Below are 27,612 nucleotides of genomic sequence, written 5' to 3'. Positions count from 1 at the left end.
ACAACTAAAGCATCTTAATATAATTTCCCCCATGCAATGACGAAGATGTACAAGGTATGATGTAAAGAATAATGAACTCTGGGGAAAGAGAATCAGGGAAGGCTTCAGAATTGAAAGAATTCACTCAACACATGGGGGTGAGAGAGGGGAGCTTTCCATGCATAATTGAGAACACACGGTAAGGAACAAAGGCATGAAACATCATAACGGGTACCAGATATGTGGTGGGGAACTGACTGGGTGAGGAGTCTCCAAAGAGAGACATGTTCATCTACAAATGGGCCTAAGATGCCATCTTAAGAAACCTCCCCTGGAGGAAATGAGAAGCCATTGCAAGGTGTGTCCTTCACCCCAGTCAGTGTGTAAGGCATTGGATCAATAAGAATAAGCACACACGTTTCCATAGAGAAAAATGAGCCCCTCCAAACTAAAAAAAGCTTCATTCAGATGGTTGGGCAGGGAGGAAAGGGATGGGAAATGCTTTTTCTATGTCATGTTCTATGATACATAAATATGAAATAAGGCTCTCTACCACTCAGTATTAATTTAAAGACCAGAACCCATTCACTTGCAAGGTAAAGTTTTTATAGCAAATCACAATATATAAACCACACAAATGCATGTTAGGAGGAAGGAGTGGTTTCTAGTGAACCTTAGTCCCATAGGCTAATATAATCATTGGTCTTTTGTTAAGCAGAGGCTAGCAGAAAATGAGTTGGTAGGCAGAGTCAAAATGCCACCTTGTCTGTATCACAGGGTTGTCAAGAACATCAAATGAGTGGGTGCCTGGATGGCTATATCATTAAGCGTCTGCCTTCGGCTCAGGTCATGATCCCAGGGTCCTGGGATCGAGCCCCGCATCGGGCTCCCTGCTCGACAGAGAGCCTGCTTCTCTCTCTCCCACTCCCCCTGTTTGTGTTCCCTCTCTCACTGTCTCTCTCTCTGTCAAATAAATAAAATCTTTAAAAAAAAAAAAAAAGAAAAATCAAATGAGAATTTGAAAATGCAGAGGAAAACTTACTCCTCCAGTCGCCCTCATAAAATTCAAGTGTCCTAGGTAATATGGCCCACAAAAGCATATGGGAAACTCTCAAACACTGTACACAGGCAAAGAATTGCACTTGATACTTTTTTTCCAGATAATATAACTTGAAGGTAACCTAGATATATACTTCAGTCTCTCAAAATATTGTCCATGTTTTTTTATTTAAATTCAATTAGCCAACATATAGTACATTTGATATAATGTTCAATGATTCATTAGTTGCCTATAACACCCAGGGCTCATCACATCACGTGCCCTCCTTAATGCCCATCACCCAGTTACCCCATCCCCATCCCCATCCCTTTCTACAACCCTCAGTTTGTTTCCCCAGAGTCAAGAGTCTCTCATGGTTTGTCTCATGTCTTTAATCCATTAAATAACAATCAAGAAGGAGAACAATCCTAAATCTGGGACAATTTAAGCACCAAAGTAATCAAGGACAGTAATAAAAACAGACCATTGAAAAATTAGGAATTTGTGAATCCATACCTAGGATAAGTATTAAGTAAACAAGGGAAGAGGCAGGGCTCTTGCTTCCAGCAGAACGTCAAAGGCAGACTGATAAACACAGAGGGTGCTGAGTTGGAATTCAACATTTTGTAACTATCATAGTAAAGACTGCTTCACGCAAGAATCATTAATAGATGCTAAATCTAAAGGGGAGATCTGGATGAGGAACAGGATATTTGCATGGTCTTAAAGTGTCTCCATACATTACTTATGAATCAGGATCTGCATTTAAACAAGCAGCACTGTTTAAGTGTCAAGGCAAATCCCAATTTATTCATACCACTTCCTGTTATAATCCAAATTTGGAACAATCTGATCTAAATTAGGGTCATGAAGCACCCTCCCAAAAAACACCAGCGCTTTCAAATATGAAGTAACACAGGAAACAGATGGACTGAAGGGATTGTAAGGAAAATGTAAAACGCGATTACACTGTCTACTCAGTAGACGTCATTTCCACTATATTGAAAATCGACATGGAATCATATTTTTTAGCATCTAACACCAAATTATTCAATAGTTGTAACCAAATAATCAAGCTGAGGGACCGTACACAAGTGCACCGGTGTGTGGTGACAGCACCTCGCTTCCTGCGTTGAAGCCCAATATCACTGTCATCTTAATGACACACAAACTTGTGGTTATTGGAACAGTCTCACAGGCACACCTAGCAGGGGAGATAGTGGTTTATTCCTACGTATGATGCCAGGATCTAGAACTCTGACCTCCAGTGGATTAGAGACCTAGAACCGCCTAGAGGATAAAGAAAGGAATGAATGAATAATGAGGGAAGAGTTTTAAGAAATGAAAACAAGGATACATTTTATTTCTTTTAATAATTTTTATTGTTATGTTAATCACCATATATTACATCATTAGTTTTTGATGTAGTGTTCCATGATTCATTGTTTGTGCATAACACCCAGTGCTCCACGCAGAATGTGCCCTCTTTAATACCCATCACCAGGCTAGCCCCTCCCCCCACCCTCCTCCCCTCTAGAACCCTCAGTTTGTTTTTCAGAGTCCATCGTCTCTCATGGTTCGTCTCCCCCTCCGACTTACTCCCCTTCATTCTTCCCATCCTGCTATCTTTTTTTTTCTTAACATATATTGCATTATTTGTTTCAGAAGTACAGATCTGTGATTCATCAGTCTTGTACAATTCACAGTGCTCACCATAGCACATACCCTCCCCAATGTCTATCACCCAGCCACCCCAACCCTCCCACCCCCCACCACTCCAGCAACCCTCAGTTTGTTTCCTGAGATTAAGAATTCCTCATATCAATGAGGTCATATGATACATGTCTTTCTCTGATTGACTTATTTCACTCAGCATAACACCCTCCAGTTCCATCCACGTCGTTGCAAATGGCAAGATCTCATTCCTTTTGATGGCTGCATAATATTCCATTGTGTATATATACCACTTCTTCTCTATCCATTCATCTGTCGATGGACATCTTGGCTCTTTCCACAGTTTGGCTATTGTGGACATTGCTGCTATAAACATTGGGGTGCATGTACCCCTTCGGATCCCTACATTTGTGTCTTTGGGGTAAATACCCAGTAGTGCAATTGCTGGATCGTAGGGTAACTCTATTTTCAACTGTTTCAGGAACCTCCATACTGTTTTCCAGAGTGGTTGCACCAGCTTGCATTCCCACCAACAGTGTAGGAGGGTTCCCCTTTCTCCGCATCCCCGCCAACATCTGTCGTTTCCTGACTTGTTAATTTTAGCCATTCTGACGGGTGTGAGGTGCTATCTCATTGAGGTTTTGATTTGGATTTCCCTGATGCCGAGCGATGTTGAGCACTTTTTCATGTGCCTGTTGGCCATTTGGATGTCTTCTTTGGAAAAATGTCTGTTCATGTCTTCTGCCCATTTCTTGATTGGATTATTTGTTCTTTGGGTGTTGAGTTTGATAAGTTCTTTATAGATTTTGGATATTAGCCCTTTATCTGATATGTCATTTGTAAATATTTTCTCCCATTCTGTCGGTTGTCTTTTGGTGTTGTGGACTGTTTCTTTTGCTGTGCAAAAGCTTTTTATCTTGATGAAATCCCAATAGTTCATTTTTGCCCTTGCTTCCCTTGCCTTTGGCGATGTTTCTAGGAAGAAGTTGCTGCAGGTGAGGTCGAAGAGGTTGCTGCCTGTGTTCTCCTTTAGGATTTTGACGGACTCCCGTCTCACGTTTAGGTCTTTCAACCATTTGGAGTCTATTTTTGTGTGTGGTGTAAGGAAATGGTCCAGTTTCTTTCTTCTGCATGTGGCTGTCCAATTTTCCCAACACCATTTGTTGAAGAGACTGTCTTTTTGCCATTGGACATTCTTTCCTGCTTTGTCAACGATGAGTTGACCATAGAGTTGAGGGTCCATTTCTGGGCTCTCTATTCTGTTCCATTGATCTATGTGTCTGCTTTTGTGCCAGTACCATACTGTCTTGATGATGGCAGCTTTGTAATAGAGCTGGAAGTCCGGAATTGTGATGCCGCCAGCTTTGCTTTTCTTTTTCAATATTCCTCTGGCTATTCGGGGTCTCTTCTGGTTCCATACAAATTTTAGGATTATTTGTTCCATTTCTTTGGAAAAAGTGGATGGTATTTTGATGGGGATTGCAATGAATGTGTAGATTGCCCTAGGAAGCATTGACATCTTCACAATGTTGGTTCTCCCAATCCAAGAGCATGGAACGTTTTTCCACTTCTTTGTGTCTTCCTCAATGTCTTTCATGAGTATTTTACAGGTTTCTGAGTAGAGATCTTTTGCCTCTTTAGTTAAATTTACTCCTAGGTATCTTACGGTTTTGGGTGCAATTGTAAATGGGATCGACTCCTTGATTTGTCTCTCTTCTGTCTTGTTGTTGGTGTATAGGAATGCCACTGATTTCTGTGCATTGATTTTATAGCCTGCTACTTTACTGAATTCCTGTATGAGTTCTAGCAGTTTTGGGGTGGAGTCTTTTGGGTTTTCCACATACAGTATCATATCATCTGCAACAAGTGAGAGTTTGACTTCCTCTTTGCCAATTTGGATGCCTTTGATTTCTTTTTGTTGTCTGATCGCTGTGGCTAGGACTTCTAATACTATGTTGAATAGCAGTGGTGAGAGTGGACAACCCTGCCGCATTACTGACCTTAGGGGAGATGCTCTCAGCTTTTCCCCATTGAGAATGATATTCGCTATAGGTTTTTCATAGATGGCTCTTATGATATTGAGGTATGTACCCTCTAACCCTATACTCTGAAGAGTTTTGATCAAGAAAGGATGCTGTACTTTGTCAAATGCTTTTTCTGCATCTTTTGAGAGGATCATATGATTCTCGTTCTTTCTTTTGTTAATGTATTGTATCACGTTGATTGATTTGCGGATGTTGAACCAGGCTTGCAGCCCAGGGATAAATCCCATTTGGTCGTGGTGAATAATCCTTTTAATGTACTGTTGGATCCTATTGGCTAGTATTTTGGTGAGAATTTTTGCATCCATGTTCATCAAGGATATTGGTCTGTAATTCTCCTTTTTGATGGGGTCTTTGGTTTTGGGATCAGGGTAATGGTGGCCTCATAAAATGAGTTTGGAAGTTTTCCTTCCATTTCTGTTTTTTGGAACAGTTTCAGGAGAATAGGTATTAATTCTTCTTTAAATGTCTGATAGAATTCCCCTGGGAAGCCATCTGGCCCTGGGCTTTTGTTTGTTGGGAGATTTTTGATGACTGCTTCAATTTCCTTAGTGGTTACAGGTCTGTTTAGGTTTTCTATTTCTTCCTGGTTCAATTTTGGTAGTTGATACATCTCTAGGAATGCACCCATTTCTTCCAGGTTATCTAATTTGCTGGCATAGAGTTGCTCATAGTATGTTCTTATAATTGTTTGTATTTCTTTGGTGTTGGTTGTGATCTCTCCTCTTTCATTCATGATTTTGTTGATTTGGGTCATTTCTCTTTTCTTTTTGATCAGTCTGGCCAGGGGTTTATCAATCTTGTTAATTCTTTCAAAGAACCAGCTCCTAGTTTCATTGATCTTTTCTACTGTTCTTTTGGTTTCTATTTCATTGATTTCTGCTCTGATCTTTATTATTTCTCTTCTCCTGCTGGGTTTAGGCTTTATTTGCTGTTCTTTCTCCAGCTCCTTTAGGTGTAGGGTTAGGTTGTGTATTTGAGACCTTTCTTGTTTCTTGAGAAAGGCTTGTATTGCTATATACTTTCCTCTCAGGACCGCCTTTGCTGTATCCCAAAGATTTTGAACAGTTGTGTTTTCATTTTCATTGGTTTCCATGAATTTTTTTAATTCTTCTTTAATTTCTTGGTTGACCCATTCATTCTTTAGTAGGATGCTCTTTAGCCTCCATGTATTTGAGTTCTTTCCGACTTTCCTCTTGTGGTTGAGTTCTAGTTTCAAAGCATTGTGGTCTGAAAATATGCAGGGAATGATCCCAATCTTTTGGTACCGATTGAGACCTGATTTGTGACCTAGGATGTGATCAATTCTGGAGAATGTTCCATGGGCACTAGAGAAGAATGTGTATTCCGTTGCTTTGGGATGGAATGTTCTGAATATGTCTGTGAAGTCCATTTGGTCCAGTGTGTCATTTAAAGTCTTTATTTCCTTGTTGATCTTTTGCTTAGATGATCTGTCCATTTCAGTCAGGGGGGTGTTAAAGTCCCCCACTATTACTGTATTGTTGTCAATGTGTTAATTTGCTTTTGTTATTAATTGCCTTATATAATTGGCTGCTCCCATGTTCGGGGCATAGATATTTACAATTGTTAGATCTTCTTGTTGGAGAGACCCTTTAGGTAGGATATAGTGTCCTTCTTCATCTCTTATTACAGTCTTTGGTTTAAAATCTAATTTGTCTGATATAAGGATTGCCACCCCAGCTTTCTTTTGGTGTCCATTAGCATGGTAAATGGTTTTCCACCCCCTCACTTTCAATCTGGGGGTGTCTTTGGGTCTAAAATGAGTCTCTTGCAGATAGCATATTGATGGGTCTTGTTTTTTAATCCAATCTGATAGCCTGTGTCTTTTGATTGGGGCATTTCGCCCATTTCCATTCAGGGTAACTATTGAAAGGTATGAATTTAGTGCCATTGTATTGCCTGTAAGGTGACTGTTACTGTATATTGTCTGTGTTCCTTTCTAGTCTATGCTGCTTTTAGGCTCTCTCTTTGCTTAGAGGACCCCTTTCAATATTTCTTGGAGGGCTGGTTTCGTGTTTGCAAATTCCTTTAGTTTTTGTTTGTCCTGGAAGCTTTTTATCTCTCCTTCTATTTTCAATGACAGCCTAGCTGGATATAGTATTCTTGGCTGCATATTTTTCTCGTTTAGTGCTCTGAAGATATCATGCCAGTCCTTTCTGGCCTGCCAGGTCTCTGTGGATAGGTCTGTTGCCAGTCTAATGTTTCTACCATTGTAGGTTACAGATCTCTTCTCCCGAGCTGCTTTCAGGATTTTCTCTTTGTCTCTGAGACTCGTAAGTTTTACTATTAGATGTCAGGGTGTTGACCTATTTTTACTGATTTTGAGAGGGGTTCTCTGTGCCTCCTGGATGTTGATGCCTGTTTCCTTCCCCACATTAGGGAAGTTCTCTGCTATTATTTGCTCCAATATACCTTCTGCCCCTCTCTCTCTTTCTTCTTCTTCTGGGCTCCCAATTATTCTAATATTGTTTCATCTTATTGTATCGCTTATCTCTCGAATTCTGCCCTCGTGATCCTGTAGTTGTTTATCTCTCTTTTTCTCAGCCTCTTTATTTTCCAGCATTTGGTCTTCTATATCGCTGATTCTCTCTTCTGCCTCATTTATCCTAGCAGTTAGTGCCCCCATTTTTCATTGCACCTCATTAATAGCCTTTTTGATTTCGACTTGGTTAGATTTTAGTTCTTTTATTTCTTCAGAAAGGTTTCTCTAATAACTTCCACACTTTTTTCAAGCCCAGCTAGTATCTTTAAAGTCATGATTCTGAACTCTAGGTCCGACATCATACTAATGTCTGTATTGAGTAGGTCCCTGGCAGACGGTACTACCTCTTGTTCTTTTTGCTGAGGTGATTTTTTTCATCTTGTCATTTTGTCCAAAGGAGAACAGATGAATGAGAAAACAGAATGCTAACAGGTTAACAACGTCTCCAGCAAATATACTCTATACAAATCAGAAAAGACCTGAAACCAGGGGACAAGAAAGGGAAAGAAAGAAGAAAGAGGGGGAAAAAAAGTCAAAAGAAAAAGATAAAAACAAAAAACAGAACAAAACAAAACAAATCAGAATATATCAAATATGATCAGGCTAGTGCATAGATCAGTGCCACACACTAGATTTTGGGCGTATTTTGGTCTGTCAGTAGAAAGTGCCTGCTAAAATTTTAAAGGAAGAAAGACTTATATATGTACAAAATAGGGGCTGATACAATGAAGGGATGGAAGATGACTACAAAGATGAAAATTATAAAAGATTTTATAAAAGGAATTGATAAGATAAGAAGTTGTTTTTAAGAAGAAAGAAGATTTAAAAAATAAAAAGAGAAAAGAAAAAAAAAGGGAGAGAATGTGATCAGGCAGGAGACTAGAACAAAGCCGTACACTAGTGATTTCGGGTATATTTCGATCTGTTAGAAGAAAGTGTATCTCAAAATTTTAAAGAGAGAACAACTTATATATATATATATATATGCCAAAAATAAGGGTAACTACTATGAAGGGATAAAAATATGACTCTAAAAATGAAAAATAAAAAATGTTTTTTTAGAAAAGGATTGATAAGATGTTGGTTGAAAAAGGGAAAAAGAAAAATTTTTTAAAAAAGTTAAAAAAATTAACTTTGAAAAACTAATGAATTACGGTAAAAAAGCCATGAATTCTATGTGCAGTATTCCCCTAGTGCTGGAATTCTCCCGTTCTCCTTGATCGGTAAACTTGGTCTTGGTTTGCTGGCTGTTTGTGCTGATCTTCTGGGGGAGGGGCCTGTTGCCGTGGTTCCCAAATGTCTTTGCCGGAGGCGGAATTGCCCCGCCCTTGTCGGTCCGGGCTAAGCAAGCTGCTCGGGTTTGCTCTCGGGAGCTTTTGTTCCCTGCAAGCTCTTGGTACAGCTTTGGAGGACCAGGGTGAAAATGGTGGCCTCCCAATCTCCGCCCGGACGAGCTGAGAACTCGGGGCCCCACTCCTCAGGGCGCCCCCAGAGAAAAGCAGTCACTCCCGTGTCCCCGGTCTCCAGCCGCACTCCATGCTCACCCGGCCTGTGACCGAGCATTTCTATCTCTGGCACCCAACCCCGTGTGGTCTCCAAACCCAGCAGATCCCTGCGGTGCGCTCCCGCGCCGCTCCTCCCGGGGGAGGGAGGGGCGTCTCCCCAGATCTGCCGCTTGTTGGGTCCCTGCTGGAGGAGCAGTGGCCCGACTGGGCCGCGGATCACAGTTTATGGCAACCCCGAGCTGCGAGCCCGCGCCTCGGCTCCGTCTCTGCAGCCGGCCTCCCCGCTCCGATAGCCGGGAGCTCTGCCGCACTCAGGCACCCCCGGTCTTTCTGTGACCCAAAGGGTCCTGAGACCACACTGTCCCGCGAAGTTTCCACCCCCGCTTAGCCACTGGAGCGACGTCCCTCAGCGGAGCCAACTTCTAAAAGTTCCGATTTTGTGCTCCGCGGCTCTATCACTTGCCAGAAGCGGCCTACGGAGGCCCCCTCTCCTGCCGTCTATCCTCCCGAATATCGCCTCGGATTCACTTCTCCACACATCCTACCTTCCAGAGAGTGGTCGCTTTTCTGTTCAGAGTGTTGTTACTATCCTTATCTTCGATCTCCTGTTGAGTTCGTAGGTGTTCAGGATGGTTTGATCCCTATTCAGCTGAATTCCTGAGACCAGACGAAATCCAGGTCTCCTACTCCTCCCAACAAGGATACATTTTAAACGATTTTCCATGACATGTACTATGCCACACTTCTCATCAATGTTCCATGGAGGAAATAGTGTCTTGAGTGTTCTACTGTGAACACTGATTCTAGAAGGTACATCATTAAAGTAGCAGCCCTCCCCAGAGGTTCTTTTTATGGCTTAATAATAAATGCTGTAAGCTACAAAAGTAATAGTAATTTAAAAATAAATCTGCACACATGCAGACAACACCCTCAGGAGCCAAGATGAAGACATTGGTCAAAGACGGACAATTAAAGATCAGTAAAGACAGTAACTGCAATGGATTGAAATACATCGAATTTGTTCACAATACTCTGCACCTTATTGGTCACCTTTGGAGGACTAGGAAGACAACTCAGTATTTCGAGAACTGGTAAATACAGGGAAAGAATTAAAAATGCATCGTGCTTCTCCTATACACTGTACTATCAGATGACTAAACACAGCGATTCTCGAACAACATGGGGGCATTGGGGCACCGACCCTCCCACACAGTCGAAACTCTACGTATAACTTTTGACTCCCCAAAAACTTTACTACCAATAGCTTACTATTGACTAGAAGCCTTACCAATTAACATGAACACTCAAGTAACACATATTTCATATGTTATATGTATTCTATACTGTATTCTTACAATAAAGCTAGAGAAAGTGTTAAGAAAATCATAAGGAAGAGAAAATACATTTACAGCACTGTACTGTATTTATCGAGAAATATCCGCATATAAGAGGACCTGCGCAGTTCAGACCCGTGTTGTTGAAGGATCCATTGTAACAGATGAAGCAACGCTTCCCTTCACAAAATCTTCTAACAAATCAAGGAATGATAGAACTTGGGCTATCACCATTTTGCAATTCCTCACAGATTAAGAAAATCTAGGCCCTGAGCATCAAAGGCTGCTAACACTACCAAAAAAAAAAGACAACTTGACATTACGAGCACCTTGAAAAAGATAACCATCAATGATGTAGTCTTGTGAAGAAAGCTTCTATATCTAACTGCTCACTTATGGGAAACGTAGGAGACAGGAATATGGTGAGCATCACCACACAGACACACCATCAGCAACCTAAAAACTGGAGGAAGCTCTATGGAATAAGCCACCCAGTTTCTTCAACAAATAAATTGCAAAGAAGAGAGACGGAGAGGGAACCTATAAATTACAAGAAGTAAGAGACATAAAGTGAGCGAAACATACGGACTTCAGTTTGGATCCTAAACACATAAGAAAACTGGGGAATCTGAACGTTGACTGGATTTGATAATATTAAGGAAATATTATTTTGAAACATTTCAAATAACTTAATGTAACCTCATTACAAATAAAGAGAAATGACATAAGGAATTTGCTTCAGTTATCAAGGGGGAAGGGAGTTGGGATACAGATGAAATAAGACTGGCCATGAATTGATAATTATCAAAGCCGACTGATGGATATAAGGTAGCGGGTTACACTGTTCTCTGCACTTTCATACATGTTTGAAAATGTCCACACTGTAAAATTTATAAAAAAACAATGACAGAAATTTTGGTGCCTGGATCCCACTCCCATAGAGATTCTAATTTAGGGGCATGGTGCTCTGACACTTAGCATTCTTAGGATCTCCAGATGACTCCAATTCATGCCCAGCTTTGAAAACCATTCCGCTGGACCTGAAACTCTTTGAGAACAGATTCTGTATCTTTTTTAACCACTGTTTCACTCATGACCTACCACAGAAAACACACTTAAATATTAATTGAATTCACTACCTAAGGTCGGAGCCATTTTCTCACCTTAATTCTATAAGTAGAACATGCATCGGGATGGCACCATGAACCTACCTTCAAATGAAATTCTTATTTTCTATTCGTCAACAGTCTCACAATGAACACTCTCCTGCCACCTTGTTTTTGCAAGGGCCATGCTACATTGCCATCTTAAGAAAACTGATTCACTTTTCACAATCCGATTCAAAAATTTTTGTGAGTTTTCAAAAAAATTTTTCATGTGAGTTTTCTAGTATCTGGATGGTGATGACAAAATATAATCAATCTAATGTCATCCCTAGAGGCATTTAGTTTTCAATCAGTCCACAAGCGAATATTTTCCTCTTCCCATTTCCTTCCTAAATACAGACCCTTTTTCACACTACAGTCTCCTATTGATCTCCTGTTCTTCAAATTCAAGTACAATAATTTCCATAACTTCACTCTATGGTTTTAAAGTCTTTAGAAATAGGTGAGCCCTGACTAAATTAGAAAGAAATTTTTTAAAAGACTGTCTGTCTTGGGAAAGCATAGAATTTTACCAAAGATAGGACAAAATAATGAAGACTTAAAATGATACTCACTTCAAATAATGAAATACATTTAAAGAAACAAAGTGATTCTGATTTGGGGCACCTGGGTGGCTCAGTCGTTGCTAAGCGTCTGCCTTTGGCTCCGGTCATGATCCCAGGGTCCTGGGATCAAGTCCCACATCAGGCTCCCTGCTCAGCAGGAGACCTGCTTCTCCCTCTCCCACTCCCCCTGCTTGTGTTCCCTCTCTCGCTGTGTCTCTCTCTGTCAAATAAATAAATAAAATCTTTAAAAAAAAAAAAGTGATTCTGATTTGAAAATGCGTTCTTAGATTTTGACAAGTTAGAACAGAACAGAAACTCTAGAAACCAGGAAATATTTTTTTAAATACTTCACCAAATTCTATCAATATCTAAATTTTAATTTTCATTAAATCAGGTTTGGAAGATTGCTGGTACATCTGTAGCAACTTTCTGCAATTCTAGCTTGAATCATCCATAAAAACAAACGGATAAGCCATGTTACATCCTAAGTTCCAGCTGAAATGCTTAGTTTTGATGGGCACAGTCACAGGACTGAATTATGACAAAGGCTTCTATGAAGACTTCCAGCTCTCCTCCAAGATAAAAAAGCAGAGGACTGGGCGCCTGGGTGGCTCAGTCGTTAAGCGTCTGCCTTCGGCTCAGGTCATGATCCCAGGGGTCTGGGATCGAGTCCCACGTCGGGCTTCCTGCTCAGCGGGAAGCCTGCTTCTCCCTCTCCCACTCCCCCTGCTTGTGTTCCTGCTCTCGCTGTCTCTCTCTGTCAAATAAATAAATAAAATCTTAAAAAAAAAAAGCAGAGGACTACTTAAAGTATGTTAAGTATATTAAGAATAACGGGCCCTTTTGGCAAACGTACATCAGTAAAAATGAGTTTAAAAAAGACTTCACTAAATAACACACAACTTTATCCAAATACATAACTTAAGGTACCGTCTGCCTAGCATCTCTTTTCTAGAAACTGCTCCCCTCCACCATCCACATGGTTATTCCAGGACCGGAGAGAGGGGTGAGTAAGATAAGACATGCCGGGTTAGTAGGTGGCCCCATCCCCTGGGACAAACCGACTGATCCCAAGGAGGGCGTCGGCCCCAAGCTAGGGAATGGGTACAAAACTGGGCAGCCAGGCCCATGACGGCTACAGCTGGGACCAGGAGTCCCCCACAGAAGTAAGAGAGCAGCAGCCCTCCGAAGGCCCTTTGGACAATGCACTGCCCCTCCCAGAATAAGCACCTGTTGATTGCTGGGATTAGGAATGTCAAACTTGTGATTCTTTGAGAAATGCCAGAAATGTGGAATTTTATGTGCAATCTCCTTTTTTTTAAATGTTAATAATTAAATCAGTTTTTAAAAGCACTGTGAGCAAACAAAGAATGTCTACAGGCCACTCGTTTTTGCAAACTGGCAGCTGTGTGTTTTGGCCAAGCAGCAAAAGCCGATCTACAGCAAGAAGGAGAGACAAAGCCAGCACATGGGGAGGAAACACAGGGATCGTCTTGGCAGCATTCAGGGGGACTGGTTCCAGCGGCTCCTGAGTCCCCAGCTGCATTCTTGGCCCCTTCCTGGGCTTGCTTTTTCATCTCTCCGCTGAGTCAGTGACATGTACTGGTGTCCGCCCAATAAATCCCCCTTTGTGGTGTGAGCTCATGTACCTTACGTTACTATCACTTCCAACCAAGAGAGTCCCAACTGACCATACGTAATGGCTTTGAAATACACATACAATTCAAGTCCAGGGAATCGGACCCAGGCAGGGCCAGAGGGAAAATATAATGACACAAAAATACTTCATTCTGCATGAATAAAGCATGAGCTCTACAAACAGCAACTCCAGCTGCAAGTGCTTCCAGGGAATTCAAATATTCTGCCCCCTTACAGGATTAGGACTCTTGTCCACAGTGAAAGAAACCCCAACTGAAAGGAGCTTAAGCAAAACAATGATTTATTGGCTCACGTAACCACGTGTCCGAGAATAAAGCCTGCTCCAGGGGCTCAGATGAAGTCTCCAGAATCCACTTTCTCTTCCCCCATCCCTAGGCTCCACCTCTCCCACCTCTCCGCCTACTACTCTGCCCCCCCCCCCGCCCCTCCGGAACCGGATTCCTTCTCCTATAACTTTCAACTTAAATGACAGCTCCTCGGAGAGGCCTCCCAGGACGCCCGCACCTCAGGTAGATCCTCTCATTCTCCATGTCGGCCCTTGGCTTCTTTCACTGCACTGATCACAACTTGCAATTCCTTTCGTTTTCTGCTTACTTTCTTTTCCCTTATTTCTTCCACTGTTAAGGCTCCATGAGGCGGGGCTCCAGGTCTGCCCTTTACCCTCTTATACTCCTGTACGGTAGGAATATTTCCCTGTTATCACACAAACCGTGCTGCAGCCTAAAGAACATAAAGTTGACCCAAACTATGGTCATCATAAAATCCAGAATGCTATGTAAACTCAACACCTGGATTCACCCATATCTTACTTCCATTACTTATGGCCAAACACCTAAAAAGTTTAAGCCATCGTTTCCTTGTTTCACAAGCCAAGTTGGGCAAATGAATGACAGGAATTTCTATTTTTTAAGTTTTGTGTATTTATCACTAATGACTTTGACTCTCTTAAGGTTGTCATTTAAATATGCATTTGAACTTATTATGGGGTTGTCATTATTAATTATAACACAGGCCCTTAAAACAGAGACATCCAGATCATCAAGTAAAGTAAGTTTATTTATTAAACAAGTTTCAGAGTAAACAAAAAATTGTCGCCTTGGGGTCTGGTAGTTCAATATAATCGGCCAACTCCCCACAGTTATACCAAGGACACTATAAAAATGACAACAACCTAGTACTCATAAGAATCTCATCATTTCACCCACCAATGTAAATAAGGATTTCTGAGAGGATTTTTGAACATTTAATTGTTACTCAATTTAATTGTTACTCAGTAAGGGAAAAGCAAGTAAGCAGAAAATGAAAGGAACTGCAAGTTGTGATCAGTGCCTTTTCGGACTGACCATCTCTCCTAGGACTTTGCATTCTGAGAAAGGGGCACAGGTCCTTACAGGAACGAGCACAGCGTGATGGGCTAAGCGAGCGGAATAACATGTGACGTGGCTCAGAGCCCCTCAGCTCCAGGTACTGCTGGTCACCTGGCAAAGAATGTGTATCGGTTAGCTAACAATCTCTCCACAGACACAAACTCACTAGGGTTGCTGCTGAACCTCTGCTAAATCTTTCTATTAAATGAAGACACTCAGTCTTGACTTCTCGATTTGGTAAACTTGTGTTTTCTTACTGCTTTTCATTGACTAAGGCATTCCAGAAGTGAGAGTCCCAGGAAGCCACAACTTAAGTCCAGAGTCCTCAGCCTTTCTCTTTCTGCGTGCTCAGCCTTGCCTCCACATACTTAAAGAAGGAAACTCAATTTCCCACCCCCCCCTTGTACAACTGCTAATGTCATTAGCACCAGTGGATAGAATATTTTTTATACTGTCATACACACATGACTCAGTTTCCATGTCTATAAAAATAAGGAAGTTGAATTCAATGATCTAAGATCCTTTCCAGTCTTTTGCTGGTTTTTTCTGAAACTAAATCTGCAAAACAACTTCAATTAGTGCTCCCGGGTACCTAAGGAAATTTGTTTTAGGTCTTTCTGCTCCCTAATGAATATCTCTTTGTATGTTCTCCCGCCAAAACACACACACACCTAAATGAACAAAAGTTAAATTAACTAAAACAAACACCAGAAGGCTCTGATGTCACTCACCACAAGCACTCTGCTTCTAGTTTGTACCCTTATGCACATGTCATTCTCTCTGCCAGGACCGTCCTTCCTCCTGATCGAGGATCGCCCATAATTTAACCCTCGGTCTAAATACTTCCACCGCCACTTTCCTAGATCTCCCCCGGCGTGGATCCCATAAGTGGGGCCCCATGCCTGCCGATAAGGTGACTGTTGTATGGAGATAAACTGGTAATTTCCTCTTAGGTGAGGTCTGTCTCTCCCACCACACGGAGGGCTGCCCATTCATCTTTGTGTGCTCAGCGTGCCTGGTACTTAGGAGATGCTCAGTATTGGAAAAAGTAACCGAGTTCTCCATCTGGGTTGAGAGGTCTGGTCTTAAGAAGATATTTGGTAACTGGTAAACTCTGAAAAGTTAATTCATTTCTATGATGACTTTCCTGAACTACAAAGCAACTGAACTACAGGGGGAGGTAATTTTTTTTTAATTTTTTATTGTTATGTTAATCAACATATATTACATCATTTGTTTTGGTGTAGTGTTCCATGATTCATTGTTTGTGCATAACACCCAGTGCTCCATGCAGAATGTGCCCTCTTTAATACCCATCACCAGGCTAACCCATCCCCCTACCCTCCTCCCCTCTAGAAACCTCAGTTTGTTTTTCAGAGTCCATCATCTCTTCTGGTTCGTCAGGGGGAGGTAATTTGCAAGCTCTGATTTTTTTTTTTTTTTAAGTACACAGTTGTTTCTGAAATAAAGTCCTCTCTCACCATACCCTCACCCCCAATGGAATCTGGGAATTTCACTGGCCTTGGTGAGGTCTACCAACGTATAACAGACTCCAGTTCCTTCCACCTGCAAAGGCAGCCTCAGAGACATTAGGACCACTTTATCTCAGGCACCTGGGTGGCTCCATCAGTTAAGCGTCTGCCCACGGCTCAGGTCATGATCGCAGGGTCCTGGGATCAAGTCCCGCATTGGGGGGGGGGGGTCCCTGCTCAGCAGGGAGTCAGCTTCTCCCTTTGCCCCTCCCCCCAACTCGTGCTCACTCACTCTCTCGCTCGCTCTCTCTCAAAAATAAATAAACAAATCTTTTTTAAAAAATAGAACCACTTTATCTCTCAGTAGCTGAAAGTCAAATTTGGAACTAGCACACACGTCCCTGTTCTGAATTACTAATCCAAATACAATCCAGTCTAGAGATGTACTCCTATTATCTCCACTTCTACAGCATCTACTAGCATATAGCACACACTCAGAGCTTGGAGAACTTGCAAGGCCACTTAACTAGTTAGTCTATGGCAGGGCTAGAACACCAAGTCCGGCTTCTGAGCCATGACACGGGGCTGCTCATTAGTGGACTGGGGTGGGGAGGGGAAGACCTTTCAAACACGGTGTGAAATACTGGAATTTTTATCAACGACACAGAACTATGGATCAGAAAGTGCGTTAAAGAGAGAAAGGCACAGGCAACTAGGGGACAAGTTCCAGGAGGAAAGAGACCACAAAAAGCCGTTCTCATATAGCCCAAAGAACCAAAAGCAGAGACTTGAACAGATTTGCCCACCCATGTTCACAGCAGCACTGTTCACAGCAGTCAAAAGTGAAAGCAACCCAAGCGTCCACGGATGAATGAATGGAAAATAAAACGTGGTCTATCTGGACAATGGAATATTATTCAGTCTGAAAAGGGAATGAAATTCTGACAGAAGCTACAACAGGGATGAACCTTGCGGACATGAGGCTAAGTGCAATAAGCCAGACACAAAAGGACACAAACGATACGATTTCACTTATCCGAGGCACCTAGAAGCGACGATTCACAGAGATGGAAAGCCGCAGAGGGGCTGCCAGGGGCCAGGGAGGAGAGGACCGGAGTTTGTGTTTAATGAGCACAGAGCTGCAAAGTGGGGGTGACTGAAAATGTTTTGGAGATGGGTGGTGGGGGTGATTGCCCAACACGGGGAACGGCCTTAATTCACCCTTAAAAATCACTAAAATGACAGAGACGCACCTGGCTGGCTCAGTCAGCAGAGCACGCGATGACTCTTGATCTCGGGGTCATGAGTTCAAGCCCCACATTGGGTGCAGAGCTTTCTTTTTTTTAAAAAAAAATCGCTAAAATGACAAATCTTATGCTACGTATATTTTACCACAATTTTTTTCAGTAGTTCTACACCAATGACAGCGTGGGACAGGAGAAAAAAAGCACTCGGCTAGAAGTCTGGAGTCTGCCATTGGGCAGCTAATGCCCTTAGCTCCCTCAGTGAAGCTGCTTTTCTCAGCCTCAGTCTCCTCTGTCAAATGCACAGGGCGTGTGTATCCTCAGGGTTATTATGGAGACTAAATGAGGAAACATCTATCGTACGTAATACCTGGCTCTGAGTAAGCACTTACCTGGTTTTTGGACATCATTCTGATATTCTAGAAAGTCCGGAGAAAGAAATTGGTCTAGCAGCCAAACCTACTCGAAGGCAGGATGAGCTGCCAGTCCTTAAAGAAGGACAAGAACAGGCCAGGGAGACTCCTTTGCTGAGACTCAGTCCTCTGAGAGCTGAGGTGACACCAGTCCAGAACGCCACACGAGGAAGGAAGAGGCCTGGCCTCTGGACCTCGTCCAGCTGCTCACTCGCTGGATCCCTAGACTAGTCACTTCACCCCACTCGGCCTCAATATTCGCCCTGCCTTTCAGGGTAACCGGGAAGGAACAAATGGGAAGATTCGTACTAAAGGCTTCGGGGCCTCAGAAGCATTTTCAATATGGGAACAAGAGCAGGCGCATTATCATCAGAGGCCCTTCAGACCCTTCTCTCCTCTTCTCTATCACCCAAAAGACGATGTCACTCACCTTCAGAGGCACTGTCAGTGGGCGTCTCCGGACCTACCCTAAGTCTCCTCCAGCAGCTCCAGAAATTTCTCTAACAGAAAAAGTCCTTCATTCTCTTCCCTGCTCGGTGGCGTATGAAGGGTAAGGGAGCCTAAGGAAGCTGCCATCCAGCCAGCCATGACTGGGGAGCTACAGTGCCAGAAGGGGGTCCGCCTTCTCCACGAGGGGCAGCATACTGCTGAACACCCCGCCCCCCCCCCCCCGCCGAAGTGCAGACATTCCCCCCCCTTCCCTCATTACTAGGATTCCCTTCCCCACAGGACTGCGGCCATCCTCTGAAATGACTCCTTCCCCATCCACCCACCCCACCCGTGCCCAGAACACCAGTCAGCTCTTCGAGACCCTCCACCTCTTCCAAGAACGTTCTTCTACCTTTTAGCTTTCCCTGGGACTCGGGTGTGCCCTGGGACACCGTACCTCAAGCCGATTCTATCTTCCTCTCCAGCCATGTGCCTCAGGGCCAGGAAGAAAAGTGTCTTTCCTCCCTCCCACTGTCACTTCTAGTACAGGACTTCCTCCAGAAAAATAACCTCCTTCCTCTTGCACCTTCAAGGCGTAGGCAATCCGCCTTCCCCCACCTGGCTACCCCCAGACTTCCCTTCTACCCCATCTCCCGTCATCCTGCTCAATGACCTCTGCGTTCAGATGGACGACTGTCATAGAGCTCGGCCTCTCCCAAGTCCTCGGCCTCTTCTCTGAACACCATTTCCTTCATTCTCCGTCACACTGTTGTGCTCAGGCCCTGCACTTCATCACCATCAGAAACAGCTGTCTCCTCCCCGTCTCCAGCCTCAGCCTCCTTCCTTCTAGCTCACTTGCTTAAGTACCCACTACCAATTCCGATTCCACAGTGCCCTGCCTGCTGGGCAAGCCCTGGCCTCTAGCACTTTCTCGCTGGGCGTTAACTCCCTCCGGGACCCACCTCCCTCCTTCAGCAGCTTAGATCTCACAGTATGAAAGCCCTCTTGCTGATACAGTCTCGCCCTCGCCTTCGGCTCCCTTCCGGCCCCAGCACCTGGCAAGCCAACTCTGCTGAAGAGGGAAAAGATTCTTGCAGCCAGCCTTATGAAGCTTCACGTTAAACGCATTTATGATCCCAAACCAGGAATGGGCAATTCACTCTACACTGCCTAGAAATTTTACTGTGATTCCCCTCCACGCCTTCCCTATGCTTACTCTGGACAGATGACCTTACCTCATTTTCCCCAAACACAAGCCATCAGGGACAAACTTCATTGCCCCTCCACCAAATCCACAAACCTCCCAGCATCCATGCCCACCTCCTCCTGTCTCCTGCTATATGGATAGCACACTCCTGCTCTTAGCAAAGACCAAGCACTCCACACAGGTTCTGGACTCTATGTGCCCCTACCTCCCTGCCCAGGAACGTCATTCCTACCATTACCCCCTTTTTCCTGCATCATTAATCAGTCTTTACCTCCGCAGGGGATCATCTCCGACAGCACAGACACTCTCTACTTAATCTTCATCCCAAACACACACACCCCTTTGATGGCCATACGCCCCTCTAGTCAGCGACACAATTTCCCCCGTAGCCCTGGTTATCTATACCAATGCTTCTCAAACTTTAGTTGCCTGGGAATCTCGTTGAAGCGTGTGTGTATTCTGATTCAGCAAGAGTCAGCCCTGCCAACCAACTCCCAGATGACTGTTGGTAGGGGGCCCAAGGACCCCACTCTGCATAACAAGGCCCTGTGGCTCCCTCCCTTATGACGGCATTCACAAAATCCCTTCTTGCGTGGCTCCCTCCCCCCAGCAAAACTTCCTGAAATTGGGCTGGTCAGAATCACCAATAAACTCCCCGTTGCACACTCCAGTAAAAACTGTTCTCTTTCTCCTCCCCCAGGCCCTCCCTGCCTGTAGCAACTGTGAGAGAACACTGCCTAGAAAGGGGAAGGCCCGTAAGAGGCCAGTTCGAACACCGCTCTTGGCATCTCCCTCCAGATATGGCCCGGCCCAGCCTTGAGGGCAACCCCCTCTCCTGCCGGCTCGATGCTTCTCTGGCAGCTGTTGGCAGCTTCCCCAGCCGGCTCTTCCTCCTCTTCCTGGCCTCCTCAGAGCTGGGTCTTACACCCTTCCCACCCCTACACTTTCCTTCAGTGGCCTCATCCATTCCAGCAGCTCTACAAGCAACTCCCAAACCTTTAAACCGCAGCCCAGAGCATTCTCCTGCCCTCCAGACTCCTGACCTTCTGCCTAACTGCCACCTCTCCCCCTGTGGGTGTCCTGCGCACATCTCAAACCTAACGTTCCCAAAACAGAATTCTTGATTCTTCCTGCCCCGCTTCAAATCTGCCCCTTGCCCGCTCCGCTATCCCCCACCTGGCAGTCACTCAAGTAACTAGTGGTATCCAAGTTATTACTAAAGCCAAACACCTGGGAGTTATCTTTGATTCCCCCGTGCCTCTCCCCCAACTCAGTTCATGGCCAATTCTACTGGTTCCCCCTCCAAAACCCGCTTCTTCCATCTCTGCCATACCCTAGGCCCAGACACCAACCACTGAAGGGCCACGACTTTCCTCAATGACCTGTCACGGCCACCTTAGCCCCTCTTCAATCTATTCCCCACACAGCCCCCAGGGTGAATTTTCCAAAAATACAAACAAAAGTGTACGTAAAGCCCTTTAGTGGCGCACCATGAATAAAATCCAAACCCGCTGGTCACCATGGCCTACAAGACCTGACACAAACCTTTCTTCCGCTAGCCTGCTCTGCCTTCTTTCAGTTCCATGAGTATGCCCAGTGCCTTCCTACCTAGGATCCCTTTCACATGCTCTACTCTCGCCTTGTATTGCTTTTAGGAAGGCCTGAAGCAAGAGGAAGCAAGCGACACACAGTCAAGTAACTGAAGAAGACCCTTGTGGCCGCCTGGAGCAGAGAGAAAGACCCAGAGTCCGCCATGAGATGGAACTACATGGGAAAGGAAAGGGCCAGATCATTTAAGACCCTCTGGCCCAGCAGTTTAGGGATTTTAAACTTTCTACTGAGGACACTGGAAAGCCACTGAAGTGCTTCAAGCAAACTGGTGACACCATTAGACCTGCCTGTTGAAAAACTCACTCTAGCGAGAGTGCGGAGAAACAGAAGGGCCAAGGGCAGATGTGGGAGATTCAGCAGGCCAGGCCAGAGACAATGGAGGGGCTGGAGGTTGAATCGATCACCAATAGCAATGATTTCATCAATCATGTCTAGGTAATAAAGCCCCCATAAAAGCCCAAAGGGAGGTTCGGAGAGCTTCCAGGTTGGGGAACCAGACAGAATACTTCCGTGTGCCACCATGGTGGGCCCCCGACTCCGTGAGGACAGAAGCTCCTTTGTTCAAGACCTTACCCTATGTATCTCTTCATTTGGCTGTTGATTCATCTCCTTTAGTATCCCTTGTAATAAAGCGGTAATCTAATGAGTAAACGGGTTTCCCGAGTTCTGTGAGGCACTCTAGCACATTAATCAAACCCAGGCAGGGGCTTATGAACACCTCTGATTTATAGTGAATCAATCAGAAGCACAGGTAACAATCTGGGCTTGCGACTGGCATCTGAAGTGGAGTGTTGTCTTGTGGGACCAGGCCCTTAATCTGTGGAACCTGATGCTGTCTCCAAGTAAACAGTGTCAGAATTGAGTCAAAATGTAGACACCCAGCTGGTGTCAGAATTGTGCGGTGGTGCTGAAAAAACCACACACACACACCCTGCCTTGGAAGTGGGTACAGAACCCCTTTAGACGTGAAAAAAAATGGCAGCCCTTAATGAATGAACAGATAGAGTTTTAGATTTTAAAAAGGCTTAACATGCAAGTATGAGTAGAGAGGTACCACCTTCACTAAATCCACTACTAAGAAGAGGAGCAGTTAGTCCACACTCTGTAACTGTCTACCCATCCTTTCCTGTTTTTCCCACAGAGTGGGGTGGAAGGAAGGAGCGGGATGATAGGAGAGGCAGGCTGAAAGAAAAGAAAGATACGAGCTCAAAATGAGGGCAGCGAATGGGGAAAAAGGCCAAAAATGGGAAGAAAGGAAACACAAGTTGTGCGGAGTGTCCAATCCACCCGGTGATGACTCTAGGCTGGGCTGCGATGAACAAAAGCCACTCTCACCAGCCTTCGCTTTCTGAAGTTACATTTTAACATGATTTATGAACTCTCTTGTTCTAAATACACCTCATTCCAAGGATATTTGTTAAGTGAAACTACTACAATCACAGAAGTTTCAGAGATGGAAGGGAACTCAGAGGTCATTTAATCAGGCTTCAGGCTCAGGATGCCTCTTCTCTCCACCTGTAGACACTTCAGGAAGATTTCATCCAGAAGGTAAAAGAATAAAGTCCTTCTATCCAAGTGGATAATTAAAAGGTATTAGGTTTTCAAAAGAGAAATGAAAAAGTGCTGGCCCAATAGTGTCCAAAGATTTAAAATAATGGGGGAGAGGGGGAGGGTTTAGGTTCTCCAAGATTTTATTTAGCTACTTTGCCAGTGAGTTTTATTTTTAAAAATACACAGATGATTAATGACTAATTTTAAGCTGCTCATCAAGGAACTCGTTTTGGCAATAATTTTTTACCAATTTTTTTTACAGTTAAAAAAAACTCAGCTGTTTCATTTGCTTTAGGGATCAGCAAGATTTAAATTTCTAATTTCCAAAGCTACTGCATATTTGGCTAATTAATTCTAGCATCTGACAATGAAGAACCAGAAGAAAGAACATAAAGTGAAAAGTCTAATATTAAAAGTTTCTAAAATGGTAAAAACTCCAGCTGCATTTTATTCTCCTGGAGTACATACTTTAGTAAGCATATGAAACAACGATTTTTCTCAGTAATGTCTGGTCTGAACCTTCGAAAGGAAACTTGGTAGCCTCGGACAAGGTCAAGGGTCCTCCAGCTCCCTCGTGCAGTCCCCTCCCACGTTGTACCACGTTTGTCCTATGTGCCAGTAGAAGGGATGGTACGTCACCTCCAAAATCAGATACAAAGAGATCACACTTTCCATCTTGATTGTCCACTTTCTCTCTCTGCCTCTCTCAGATCACTTGCTCTGGAGAGAAACTTAGCTACCATGTTCTGAAGCGTCCTATGGACAGAGGCCCACTCAGTTGGGTACTGAAGCTTCCAGCCAGCAGTTGTGTGAGTGAGCCACCCTGGAAGCAGATTCTCCAACCCCAGTCCAGCCTTCAGATGACAACAACCTCAGAAGAGACGCTGAGCCAGAAGCACCCACCAAGCTGCTCCCAGATTCCTGAACTTCAGAAACTGTTGAAGCTGTTACGTTTCGGGTGATATGGTACACCACAGAAAATTCACTCAAGACAGTCAAACTACGAGGTGGCCAGCTACACAGGACCAAACTACTATACTTCCTTCAACTCACGCCATACACTAAGTAAAATTACATAGCTTGACATGTCTTCATTTGGATCAGACCTCGCTTGACATTTTCTACGTCCATTCCCAATCTGGTGGGCCTAGAGTATACTATAACTAAGTTGCCCACAAAGCCCTGGCAAAAGCAACAATGACAATGTATTAGCAAGTATCGATTAACAGCACCACTTCCTGCATTTATTTTTTTTTTAAAGATTTTATTTATTTATTTATTTGAGAGAGAGAGAATGAGAGAGAGAGAGCACATCAGAGGGGATAGGGTCAGAGGGAGAAGCAGACTCCCTGCCGAGCAGGGAGCGCGATGCGGGACTCGATCCTGGGACTCCAGGATCATGACCTGAGCCGAAGGCAGTCGCTTAACCAACTGAGCCACCCAGGTGCCCCACCACTTCCTGCATTTAGATTTCAATTTTTTTCAAAAAGCACAAACTCCCCAAAGAGTCACTAACACCCATCCCAGAGAACACTCACAGAAATTATAAGTTCCTTTTTTTTAAGAGCAACATAACCTTGACATACCTTCCCTCTCTGACTTCCCACTTCCACATTCTTTTCATCTTTCTTCCCACTCTTGCCCATCCAAAAGCCCATACACCCTCTTGCCTACTGGTCCCTCTCCTTTATGAAACCTTTAAGAATACGTGGACATATATGCCCATATTTGTATTCCTAAGTAATCAAAAGAACTGAGCTAAAGGAGCCAGTTCATGGCCAAATCTCCAAGGCCAGATACGTACCTGATATTGGTTAGATCAGTGGGTCCGTGCCAAGTGGATAGGTGATGCTCAGTAAATGTTAATTTCCCTCCTCTTCCTTACCCACCTTCCCCGTGACTAGGAAAGAGTCCCATTTTCTCTGGTACCCTGGTCTCTCTGATTCAGACTTCTCAACAACACACTCTCACTTGAAGAAAAAAAAAAAAAAACCTCGGGCGCCTGGGTGGGCTCAGTCGTTAAGCGTCTGCCTTCAGCTCAGGTCATGATCCCAGGGTCCTGGGATCGAGTCCGACATCAGGCTCCCTGCTCGGCAGGAAGCCTGCTTCTCCCTCTCCCACTCCCACTCCCCCTGCTTGTGTTCCTGCTCTCGCTGTGTCTCTGTCAAATAAATAAATAAAATCTTAAAAAAAAAAACCTCAAGCATCTTGCATATCTAACAGCAGGGGCTGTTCACTTAAAAGTAACTGGAGCCAATGAAAAGTGGGACTCTTGCCTATCATCTTGAGACAAGTTACACTGGGAACATTAGAAGAGTTCACCAAGATCTCTTCCAATGTTGTTATACTGTCTCCAAATTTAGCTTTCAGAAAAGGTCTCCATTGATGTTTCTAACTCCATAAATTCCATGAGTGGAGAGGAATTTAGTAACTGAATGCCAAGAGGCATTGTGGGATCGGGTGATGTGGCACAACGGATTACCTCAACCCTCTGGTTTACAAATTTCCAGTCTCAAGCCATCTCCAGGCAAGGCAAGAACCTTCAAGAATTCAAAACTTTTCTACTTCTTCCACCTTCCACCAACACCCGTTTAGATCCCATTTGACATTTGAATTCTTGTCTTCCTACCTATGTGTCTCGGTCCCGTATTCACAAAGTCCTGGGAAAGTTTGTACCACTAGGGAAATCTTGCTGAGATTTCAGAGCCCCACTGTTTCCCATGGGAAACACCATGAAAAGAAAAGGAAGGAAAGACTCAGACATGGTCAGAAGAAAGTAGATGAGGGCACAGGGCTAAAACCACACACAGGGAATGTGTATCCTTGGCCTTATTCCTACCCCTACCTCCATCCCACCCCCACTACCACAAAGAACACCTTCAACATTCCTAATTTCATGTTCTCCTAACAGGCAGGGAAAACTGTTGCCACCTTCTCACTGCTGCATGCTCTCCAGCTCAGACAGGTGAAAAAGTCATGCTCAAGACCCCACCCCTAATAAAGTTTCAAAACCAGTATCAAACCTAGGTCTTCACACCCTGACCTCCTTTTCGTCCCAATATTCACTGCCACCTCCACAGTCACTCCATTTCTGAGAACTTCCATGTTCTAATTATATTGCCCCAGGTTTAAGGAACATTGCCTTCACCTGTTTGGGGCTTTGACAACCAAGAACCTCGCTGCTCAGCTGTAAAATGTGAGCCATTTACACATCTAAAAGATACGCTATATTCTTTGACAATCAGTGCCCGCTACCCATCCCCAAAACTTAAAAAGAAATGAGGTTAGAAAGCTAGGCCAAAGCATAAAGTTCCCTCGTCTGCAAAGGTTTGAAATCACCTCACAGGGAACGTAAATGAACAATCAGCCAAGTCTCTTCCAGGGGCAATTCTAAAGCAGTCCACCAGCCACACTTCTCCCCAGAAGACTCACCTGATAACAATATCAAAGCTCCAACGTTTCCAATATGCATCTGTAAATTAGCACAGAAAGGACACTGCTCAAACAAGCAGTCTGGGCACAGCTATCTCTGCCACTAGCAGTTCTGAACCAACCACGACGCGGATAACCTTATAACACCTACAAGAAGGCAAGAAAAGAGGAGTGGAAGCCTGGTCCAGCCAAACAGATCAAGTCGGTGGTGCTTCCTATTAGAAGCCACATTCGGTGTCAGCCTCTATCAGAAAGGAACTAAAAGGGGGGGGGGGGGGGGGAGCAAAGAAACAACTTGAGGCTCACTTGCAAGACAGGACCAAAAACAAGCAGACCGAACAACTTTTGGAACACGGCCCCGGTTCAGTGCAAGTTCTTAAGGTACTAATAAGTTTTTGCAACACTGTTACAGCTCTTACCCGGCCCACAGCGGCAACTAAGGAACTGAGGAAGTGGACCATCCTCCGGCTGGAGGCCCGAAAGGGCAGGAAGTGGAAGCAGAGGCCATTTGTGGGAAAAGGGAAAGAGCGGCGAAAAGGGAGAGGCTGGGGCGCCGCCCCCATTTCCTCAGCCCCGGGCAGGTCTCGGAGGCTTTCTCCGGGGGACCGGCCGGGGCCGAATGAGGCCGGCAACCCCGCGTCGCCCTCCGCCGCCCTCGACAGGCGGCCACTGAGAGCGGGGCGGCGCACCCCACCTCCCCAGCCCGCGCCCCACCCCGCCCGGAGCGGGCCTGTCGGGGCGCTGGCACCCTCACCTGGGACCCGTCCCGCGCCGCCTCGGCCGTCCGCACCGGTCCCGCTGCTCTTAAACCTGCCCCGCCCTCTCCTTCGCCTCGTCCCGGGGCCGGACCCCAGCAGTCCCCTGCCGATTTGTCATTGAGCAGCCCTGGCTCGCTTCCCCACCCCCGAGCGCGCCCCCGGCGTCGCCTAGGCAACCCCGCCTCCCGAGAGAGGGCGCGTTCCTTCCGCTCCAGCCCTCCCCTGGAGGCCACGCCCCCTGCGAGCGTTTTAGCCAACCCAAAGTGGGGCTGGGAGGCTGGGAGGAGGCTCTGCCAGTGAGAAGCCGCCGTAGGCGGGAGGGCGGGCTTCGCACGGCTGCCCCGCCCACCTCCACTTCCTCCTCCTTCCCCCGGCCGGACTGGCTGCGCGTGACCGCTGCTGCAGTGGAGGATTCGTGCTGGTCCGGGGACTCTGGGCGTGGGCGGGTGGACAGCGCTCCAGTCCTGGATTTAGGTCAGAGCGAGGCCGAACTAGAGGAAAGCAAAAGGGAGGGGCAGACCGATATAGAAAGACCCAAAATTACGATGCGGCGCGGGCGTGTCTCAGGGTCCAGGCGGCTGTCGGACGCCGGCTGGGGGCACCTGAGGCAGCGGGACTTCCTCCTGCCGCCACGACTCGCTTGGCTAAATGGCATCCCATTAGCAGTAACGGAGTTACTTGA

At 45.0% G+C, this 27,612-nt stretch overlaps 1 protein-coding gene across 3 annotated transcripts in view; it reads right to left on the bottom strand.

Annotated features, from left to right (window-relative positions):
- Window positions 1-27,102, bottom strand: part of RALB (RAS like proto-oncogene B) — a 52,370-nt gene extending 25,268 nt beyond the window's left edge. Inside the window, exons 1-2 of one of the 3 annotated variants that reach the window (XM_073885178.1) lie at window positions 26,927-27,102; window positions 26,173-26,212 (exon numbers count right to left, since the gene is read on the bottom strand). The gene's annotated coding sequence lies outside the window, so the exon portion shown is untranslated. Of the gene's footprint in view, window positions 1-26,172; window positions 26,213-26,591; window positions 26,786-26,926 lie in introns of those variants that run through there. The other 2 variants (XM_025857512.2, XM_025857529.2) reach the window with 2 other exon arrangements.
- Between the last annotated feature and the right edge of the window lie 510 nt (window positions 27,103-27,612).

The sequence above is a fragment of the Callorhinus ursinus genome, unplaced genomic scaffold, assembly GCF_003265705.2.
Source record: "Callorhinus ursinus isolate GAN/ISIS: 27379988/994484 unplaced genomic scaffold, GSC_fseal_2.0 scaffold2, whole genome shotgun sequence".
NCBI classification, from domain to species: Eukaryota; Metazoa; Chordata; class Mammalia; order Carnivora; family Otariidae; genus Callorhinus; species Callorhinus ursinus.
The sequence above is the reverse complement of the archived record's forward strand: the minus strand, read 5'-3'. Positions and strand labels throughout refer to the sequence as shown.